Source organism: Monodelphis domestica, chromosome 1 (genome assembly GCF_027887165.1).
Source record: "Monodelphis domestica isolate mMonDom1 chromosome 1, mMonDom1.pri, whole genome shotgun sequence".
Taxonomy (NCBI): domain Eukaryota; kingdom Metazoa; phylum Chordata; class Mammalia; order Didelphimorphia; family Didelphidae; genus Monodelphis; species Monodelphis domestica.
In genome coordinates, this window is record NC_077227.1 from 222,715,925 (window position 1) to 222,725,493 (window position 9,569).

General features: G+C 36.3%; 1 pseudogene; it reads left to right on the forward strand.

Moving 5' to 3' along the window:
- Positions 1–756: 756 nt before the first annotated feature.
- Positions 757–2,953, forward strand: LOC100619086 (protein YIF1B-like; annotated as a pseudogene).
- Positions 2,954–9,569: the final 6,616 nt, after the last annotated feature.

The window sequence follows — 9,569 nt, forward strand, 5'->3', positions numbered from 1 at the left end:
GTCTCTACTTTGCTCTGAAGATATAGACTAATGTTTAAAGTTTTATCTTTGAGAAGCCAGTATTCTCTCTGTGATTAATAATTTGTTACTTAAATGAAATATTCACATTTTCAATAATATTGATATCCAACTCATATATACAACAAATCAGTTCAGTATAAGTCTGCATATTTTTCCTTCAAGAAGGGAAAGGTTATGAAATTAGAATTTATATGTGTATTGAAGCATCATTCATATGTATCATTGACATATAGGTTTTTCCCAAAAATGAAACCTGAGGAAATTTATATTTAAAATAGCACAACCATTGAACTTCTCGCACATCAAAAGACAGATATTTATTTCAAGGTAGAAGGAAGTAGCTAGAGAGTCTTTAGTTAATAATCTGTATAATATTGCAGCCTAATAGTGTATTTTTCAACCAATTCTATAGCCCTAAAACAAACAAAAAAGGTATCTACAAACCAGCAGTGACACAAGTGACACCTCTCTTGATACGTAACTATATTCTTGTTCAGATATCATTAGCTCATTCTTTCAATACTGGAGAAGAATTTGGAAAGGGAGGAGGAAGAGAAGGATTTGGCATTCAGAGGGTGTTTAATTAGTGCTTGCTTAATTGTTCTTAACTGGATAGACTAACAAGCTAGTCCAGATAGAAGAAAGAAACTGACCTTCTTTCTCCCCAAGTTACCCAGATTATTTTATCTCAATTATTGAATGATATTTTGATAGTTTGACATGATTACCACAAAAATGGCAGGAACTGAAGCTCTTCTACATCTGTTTCAAATTTCATACAGAAATACTTTGCAATTGGCATTACTCGGGGCTCCTGCTCAGAGGACATATCATGTAAGTAATAATAGGTATTATATTAGACCACAATGATGGGGTTTCTCCCCCTTGCTTAGAATATCTTATTTGTCTGACATACAAATTATTTTGGAAATTGATTGAACTTGCTTTGTGGTTGGGTCATGAGAACTTGGGCAAAAAAGAAAAAAAGCCCATTATCTAGAGGCAAGAATTATCCTTACTCTTATTTGTTTTCAAGAACATGAAAATCCACTGTCCCTGGAGTTGAGCAAAAGAGGGAAAGTTGAATTTGAGGTTTTAAATGCACTTCTTAATATAGTATAGAAGATTCAAAGAAGAGGGCTTAATTAAATAATGGCTTCTATTGTAGCACTTAAAAAAACTGAACCTCATTTTGAAGTGAATTTGGTGTCACACCTATTGCCCACACTGGCTCTTCCATAATCTATCATTATTTTATGTGTTTAATTATTTTAAATTGCCCTTTTCACCACTGTCATCATTATCATTATTATTTTGATTTACAAGAAGTCTGCCCTTTAGGACGAGGTACTTTTTCAAAATGGTCTGCTGTTCAAAAGAACTTAGACCTGTATCTGTCTTCTTTGGAAATCATGTGAACAATAAAGATGAGAGACACAGAGGCAGAAACTTGATATTTCCAAAAATAAAATGTTACCTAAAAGTGAAAAATTCACAAAAGTGGAACAGACTCAGATATGTCTCAGTAAATGTTTAACCACAAGGTCACTGAAAAAAATATATACACAAGACATTTCTTTCTTAAAACAAAAACAAAAACAAAACAAAACAAAAATCCACCTTACTTCTGTCTTATAATCAATACTATGTAATGGTTCTAAGGCAGAAGAGGTGTATGGGCTTGGAAATCCGGGTTAAGTGATTTGCCCAAAATCGCACAGCTACAAAGTGTCTGGGGTCACGTTTGAACCCAGAACCTCCCATCTCTAGGCCTGGCTCTCTGTTCACTAAGACACCTAGCTGTGCCCCACTCCCCTCAACATATTTGTTAAGTTTAAATCTGCATTATTTACACTTTCTTAAGTCTAGATAATAAAACAATTTTTTGATGTTTAGTCATGTTAGACTCTGCATGATCACATTTTCTGGTTTTCTATATAGTGATACTGAAATGGCTTGTCATTTCCTTCTCTGGATCATTTTACAGATAAGGAAACTGAGGCAAGCAAGGTTAAATGACTTGCCCAAGATCACATGCTAGTAAGTGTGTGACAACCGACAACCGCATTTGAACTTGGGTCTTCCTGACTCTAGGACTGGTGCTCTAACCACTACCCCACCTAGGTTTTCTAAACAAAACAAGAAATCAAGACAATTTGTCAGGTGTATTTACACTGAAAAATTAAAATTCACTTTCCCAAGTAAGGTTCAAGCTGGCACCTTTTTAGTGTTCATCAGCCTGCTGGCCTCTCCTGGTCCCCGATATAGCCTAGAGCTAGAGGATATGAGGTAGTGGGAACCCCCAGCACCCCATGAAGAGGAAGGTCCCAGGGACAGAGGTCAGCTAGACTGACCCCCACCAACTCTTCCAAGACACTAGTTCAGCCCCTGGGCCTGGGATCCAGTCCACCCCTAGGGCCTGGGCTACCCTTCCCCACCACAGCCTGACTTCCTTGATTAACCTGTGTCCAATATGGCAGTTGTCTATGGGAACAGCCTGGCAAGAAGTCCAAGGATACTGACTGCTTCATTTCTGTCAGAAAGCTAAAGTATTTCTTTGGTGGGGACACTATGTATGTGAAGAAGAAACTAGGGTTCTTGGTGTTTCCCTATCTGCCCCAGGATTGAGAGGTAGGATATGCCATTGACCCCTAGGTTCATCATCAATGCCCTGCAACTTTACATTTTAGCCATGGCTTTTATCTTGTACATCCTGGCGGATGGCTTAGCCCTGGGGAAAGAAGACAGGTTCAACCCCCAACTCCTGGGTCTGTAGGTTAGCTCACTCCTGACCTGGCTCACAAGGGAGGTACTGGCCATCTCGCTGAGCCATTACTTGGTCACCATCAATACCAACCTCACCACCATCAAACCACTAGCCTTCTCAGGGCATACATATTTAGGTGTCATGTGGCCATCTTCATCTTTATGATCTGGCCCCTTCAACTAAAAATCCCATCTGAATTGGGGAAGGGGAATGAATCAGCTGTGCTTGTGCTTCACCATGGCCACTGAGGCAGCCCAGGTTCGTTCCATTTTTTTAATTGAAAAATTTTATTTAATTAATTAATTTAGAATATTTTTCCATGGTTACATGATTCATGTTTTTTTCTCCTCTCCTCCCCTCCCCCATCACCAATGCACAATTCCACTGGGTTTATAAGACCTATTTCCATATTATTGATAATTACACTATGGGGATTGTTTATAGTCTACATCCCCAATCATATCCCCATTGACCCACGTGATCAAGCAGTTGTTTTTCTTCTGTGTTTCTGCTCTCACAGATCTTCCTCTGGATGTGGATAGCATCTTTCTCATAAGTCCCTCAGAATTGTCCTGGATCATTGCATCACTGCTAGTAGAGAAATCCATTACATTTGATTGTGCCACAGTGAAGCCATCTCTGTGAACAATGTTCTCTTGGTTCTGCTCTTTTCACTCTGCATCAATTCCTGGAGGTCATTCTAGTTCACAGGAATTCCTCCATTATTCCTTTGAGCACAATAGTATTGCATCAATAACATATATCACAATTTGTTCAGTCATTCCCCAATTGAAGGGCATCCCCTCATTTTCCAAATTTTTGCCACCACAAATAGTGTAGTTATAAATATTTTTGAAGAAGGCTTTTTCTTTATCATCTCTTTGGGGTATAAACCCAGCAGTGGTATGCCAGCCCATCTTCATTACTGGTTCACCTTCTACCTAGTCATGCTTAGACCCTACACACTATTTAAAATGCTCCAAGTTTGGACTGCCCATGGGCATCAATTACAGGGAGAAATGTCCCCTGATGGTGCTGTTGAGTAGTAGGAAAAAAGGCACTACAGAATATACAACTTTGGAGTTAGTAGTTTCCCTGACCCTGAAAATCTTCTCATTAGAGATGAACACTAGAGGATCGATGGTCAGCTATTTTGTGGAAGGGATTCCTTCTCAATTAAAGTTTGGACTAAGTGAACTCTGGTTCCCTGCTAAGATTCTCTATGCAGCAAACAGAAGCCAGTGATAGTTTGTGTATATATCTATTTGAAGATAGAGGTATGAACTTTGATTTTTAAGTGTTTTCTAATCATATACCAATTAAATCCCTCAGTGATGAGTTACTGAACTTCTCTGTACCTCAGTTTTTCATCATTAAAAGGAAAAGTTGGATTAAATGCCCTCTAAGGCACACCTTTAAAGTTTTTAATATTGTGAATCATATTTGCATCAAATGATTGAAGAGAAAGTATAACTCTCTATCCTTTGTGTTTAGGAAGAATACAAAAGCTCTGAAACATCCTCATTTTCTACTGGGAACTTGGCTTAGGAACTTAAATAAAAAGTTAAGGATGTTGAGTCAGGAGCCACGCAGGATGGGGTACTCTCAGAACATAAGAGTTCTATAAAGAAGAGACCTGGAGTATGGACATGAACCCCTGAAAAGCAAAAGGAATGACTGACTATAATAATTAGTTGTATTTGCTCAAGCCTCCATATTTCCCAGAAGTTTCTGGTAAAGAACAATAATGCTTTATGACTGTAAACTAAGCTTGAGAAATAGGAACCACCAACTATAAATCCTGACCTGACTATTCCAACTAAAACCAGGCTGGGAACAATCTTGGGCACTTTTCCCAATAAAGCAATCATTATCTCTACCAGGAGAAACTTCTGAGATTTCCGGAAAAAGTAACTATCATCCCCCATTTCCCAGGACCCCAAGCCCACTCCAAGAATTTACTGTTGCACCCTTCCTCTGAGCTATGATGTTTCTGTTTAGTTTCCTTTGTTTAATTTTGAAGCAATAAAAAGTCAGCTAAGCCCTGTATCTGGGGGACTCCTTTCCTTAGGAAAGGAATTCTTGAATGCATGCATGCCATTCTGCTGAGAAGAATATAATAAACATAATGCCTATGCCTCTCCCTCCAGTTCTTGATGTCTCTCTCACTCAGCTGGACTCTGGTCCTTGGGTCCAGACAACCTGGAAGGTAGTGGATTGACAGGACTCAGTTATCTTGGATTCACTGTAATGGGGAGCAGCTGGAGCCTTGCCTAGCTGCTGGGACCTAGTGAATTTATTCACTCTCCACTTCCCTCCCCTCTCTCCTGCCTCATAGCTACCTAGTGAGCAAATACCATTTATCTTTTTAGAGTTTCTTATTCTTTTAAACTTTAATTGCCTTTTTACTATTGCAATGGTTTTGGCTAGATAAATATGTCAGTTTTTACAGCCTTCTGAGGGACTGTTTGTTTAAGGAGAGGGTAAAAAAGGAGAAGAGAGTGGCTAGAGATTTTTTGCAGAAAGTACCATAAAGTAAACTTCTGAACTGATTCAATTCCATGAATATTTAGCATAACTAGCTCCTGAAAACAGCAAAGGAGAACAAACATGAATTCCTGACGCCAATTGCTTTGGACTTAAAAGGGGAAAAAATGAGCTTATCCTAAGCTTTCATGTATTATAAAGGAGGATAGGGTAGACTGGGGAGGAGGCTTCAGTACTATATCCCATTCCCCAGAGTCAAAGTCCTAGCTGGCAAGTGTTAGCATACTAATTATCCTCAAATGTTTGAAAGGCTGCAATAAGCAAGAAGGATTAGTCTTGCTCAGTTTGACCTCAACAGACAGAAAGAGTAACAATGGGAAGAAGCTGCAAAGTGGTAAAGTTAAAGCTGCTAAGGGGTGGGGGGTGAAGGGGGAAACTTCCTAGCCAAAAGAGCTGTCTCAGGAGGAAGTGAATTTCCTGTCTTTAAAAGTCTTCAGAAAAGCAGGAGAACTGGGTCTTCAACCAAGAATCACCTATCCATCAAAACTGACTATATACTTCAGGGGAAAGTATGGGCATTCAACAAAATACAAGATTTCCAAGTATTCATAAAGAAAAGACCAGAACTAAGTGGAAAGTTTTATATTCAGACACAAAGATCAAGAGAAACATGAAAAGGTAAATAAGAAAGAGAAGGAAAAGAAGAAAAATGTTTTTTCTTTGTATTCAAACATTCTTCTTTCAGGGCTACCATTAGATCAAATTATATATATATATATATATATATATATATATATATATATATATATATATATATATATATATATATGTGGAAAATGTAATTTGTAACTCTCTAAAACTGTATTCATTATAATAGTAATTAAAAGAATTACTCATAGGAAAATATTGGGGCATTAAGGGATATAAGATATTATGCAACAAAAAAAAAGAAAAAGGTTGGGGGGAATCAAAGAGGGTAGCAAGAGATATTTGAATAAATAAAATAAATAGAATAATCTTTTCACACAAAGATACACATGGGAAGTGGAGGGGAAGAATACTCTTATAAGAAAGAGAGGAAGAGAATGTTAATAGATAATACTTAAACCTTACTCTCAGTGAAATCAACTCTGAGAAGAAAGACTTGTATCTTATCCTACAGGGTAAGGGATAAGGTAAAACTATGGGGGATAGGGGGCAGGGAGTACAAAAAGGGAGGGAAAGAGAGGGGGAAGAAACTAAACAGACCATAAAAAAACAAGAAGGGAACAAAAAGGGAGGGACCAGAAAGAGAAGCATATCAAGGGAGGAGATTAGGGGGATTGATTAAAAGTAAACCACTGGTTTAAAAGGGTATAGCAAAAGAAGAAAAAACATAAATAGGAGAGGATATCAAAATGCTAGGGAATTCACAGTGACAATCATAACTTTGAACATGAAAGGGATGAACTCACCCATAAAAGGTAGACAAATAGGAGAGTGGATTAGAATCCAAAACCCTACCATATGTAGTCTACAAGAAAAACACATGAGGCAGGTAAATACTTGCAAGTTCAGAATTAAAGGTTGGAGGAAGACCTACTGGGCATCAACTGATAGAAAGAAGGCAGGAGTTGCAATCATGATATCTGACAAAGCCAAAATAAAAATAGACCTGATTAAAAGGAATAGGGAAGGCAAATACATCCTGATAAAAGGGAGTATAGACAATGAGGTATGCACCAAATGGTATAGCACCCAAATTTCTTATGGAAAAACTAGTAGAATTGAAGGAGGAAATAGATAGTAAAACTATATTAGTGGGAGAACTAAACTATCAAATTTAGACAAATCAAATAAAAATAAATAAATAAGAAATAGGTAAAAGAGGTGAATGAAATCTTAGAAAAATTAGAGTTAAAAGATATATGGAGAAAAATAAATAGGGACAAAAAGGAATACACCTTCTTTTCAGTAGCACATGGTACATTCACAAAGATTGACCATATACTAGGTCATAAAAACATGGCATACAAATGCAGAAAAGTAGAAATAATAAATGCAACCTTTTCAGATAATAAGGCAATAAAAATAATGATCAGTAAGGGTACATGGAGAGCCAAATCAAAAATTAATTGGAAAGTATAAACAATATGATTCTCCAAAATCTGTTAGGTAGAGAACAAATCATTGAAACAATTAATAATTTCATTGAAGAAAATGACAATGATGAAACATCCTTTCAGAATCTAGGGGATGCAGTCAAAGCAGTACTCAGAGGAAAATTTATATCCTTGAGTTCATATATTAATAAATTAGGGAGGGCAGAGGTCAATGATTTGGACATACAAATCCAAAAACTTGAAAGCAAACAAATTAAAAATCCCCATAAGAAAACCAAATTAGAGATCCTAAAAATAAAGGGAGAAATTAACAAAATCAAAAGTGATAGAACTATTGAACTAATAAATAAGACTAGAAGCTGGTATTTTGAAAAAAACAAAATAGACAAAATACTGGTGAATCTAAGAAAAAAAGGAAAGAAGAAAATCAAATTAACAGTATCATAAATGAAAAGGGAGACCTCACCTCCAACGAAGAGGAAATTAAGGCAATCACTAAAAACTATTTTGCCCAATTATGTGGCAATAAATATGCTAATCTAGGTGATATGGACTAATATCTACAAAAATATAAATTGCCTAGAAAAAGAAATAGAATTTTTAAATAATCCCATATCAGAAAAAGAAACTGAACAAGTTATCAAAGAACTCCCTAAATAAAAGTCCCCAGGGCCTGATGGATTCACAAGTGAATTCTATCAAACTTTCAAAGAAGAGCTAATCCCAATACCATACAAACTATTTGAGAGAATAAGCAAAGAGGGAGTTCTACCAAATTCAAATATGGTACTGATTCCAAAGCCAGGCAGGTCAAAATCAGAGGAAAAAAAAATTATAGACCAGTCTCCTTAATGAACATAGATGCAAAAATCTTAAATAAGATACTAGCAAACAGACTCCAGCAAGTGATTAGGAGGGTTATTCACTATGATCAGATGGGCTTTATACCAGGAATGCAAGGATGGTTCAATATCAGGGAAACCATTCACATAATTGACCATATCAAGCAAACTAACAAAAATCACATGATTATATCAATAGATGCAGAAAAAACCTTTGATAAAATACAACACCCATTCCTATTAAAAACACTAGAAAGTATAGGAATAGAAGGGTCTTTCCTAAAAATAACAAACACTATCTATCTAAAACCATCAGCTAACAGTATCTGCAAAGGGGAAAACTAGATGTATTCCCAATAAGATCAGGAGTGAAACAATGATGCCCATTATCACCTTTATTATTTAATATTGTACTAGAAACACTATCAGTAGCAATTAGAGAAGAAAAAGAAATTGAAGATATTCAGATTGGCAATGAGGAGACCAAGCTATCACTCTTTGCAGATGAAATGATGGTCTACTTAAACAATCCTAGTGAATCAACTAAAAAGCCAGTGTAAATAATCAACAACTTTAGCAAAGTTGCAGGATACAAAATAAGTCATCAGCATTTCTATTTATCTCCAACAAATCTAAGCAGCAGGAATTAGAAAGAGAAATTCTATTCAAAATCACCCTAGACAATGTAAAATACTTAGGAATCTATCTCCTGAGACAAACACAGGAACTATATCGACATAATTACAAAACACTTTCCACACAACTAAAACTAGATCTGAGCAATTGGAATAATATTAACTGCTCATAGGTAGGATGAGCTAACATAATAAAAATGACCATCCTACCCAAACTCATCTCTTTATTTAGTGCCTTACCTATCAAACTTCCAAAAAACTTTTTTTACTGAATTAGAAAAACAAAACAAAACAAAGTTCCTTTGGAAAAACAAAAGATCAAGCATATCCAAGAAAATAATGAAAAAAATACAAAGGAAGGAGGACTAGCAGTCCCAGATCTCAAACTATACTATAAAACAGTGAACATCAAAACAATTTGGTACTGGCTAATAGAAAAAAAAGGAGTATCAGTGGAATAAACTTGGGGTAAGTGACTTTAGCAAAAGAGTCTATGACAAGCCAAAAGATCCCAGCTTTTGGGACCAAAATCCACTATTTGATAAAAACTGCCGAGAAAATTGGAAGATAGTATGGGAGAGATTAGGCTTCGATCAACACCTCACACCCTACACCAAGATAAACTCAGAATGGGTGAATGACTTGAACATAAAGAAGGAAACTATAAGTAAATTAGGTGAACACAGAATAGTATACATGACAGACCTTTGAGAAG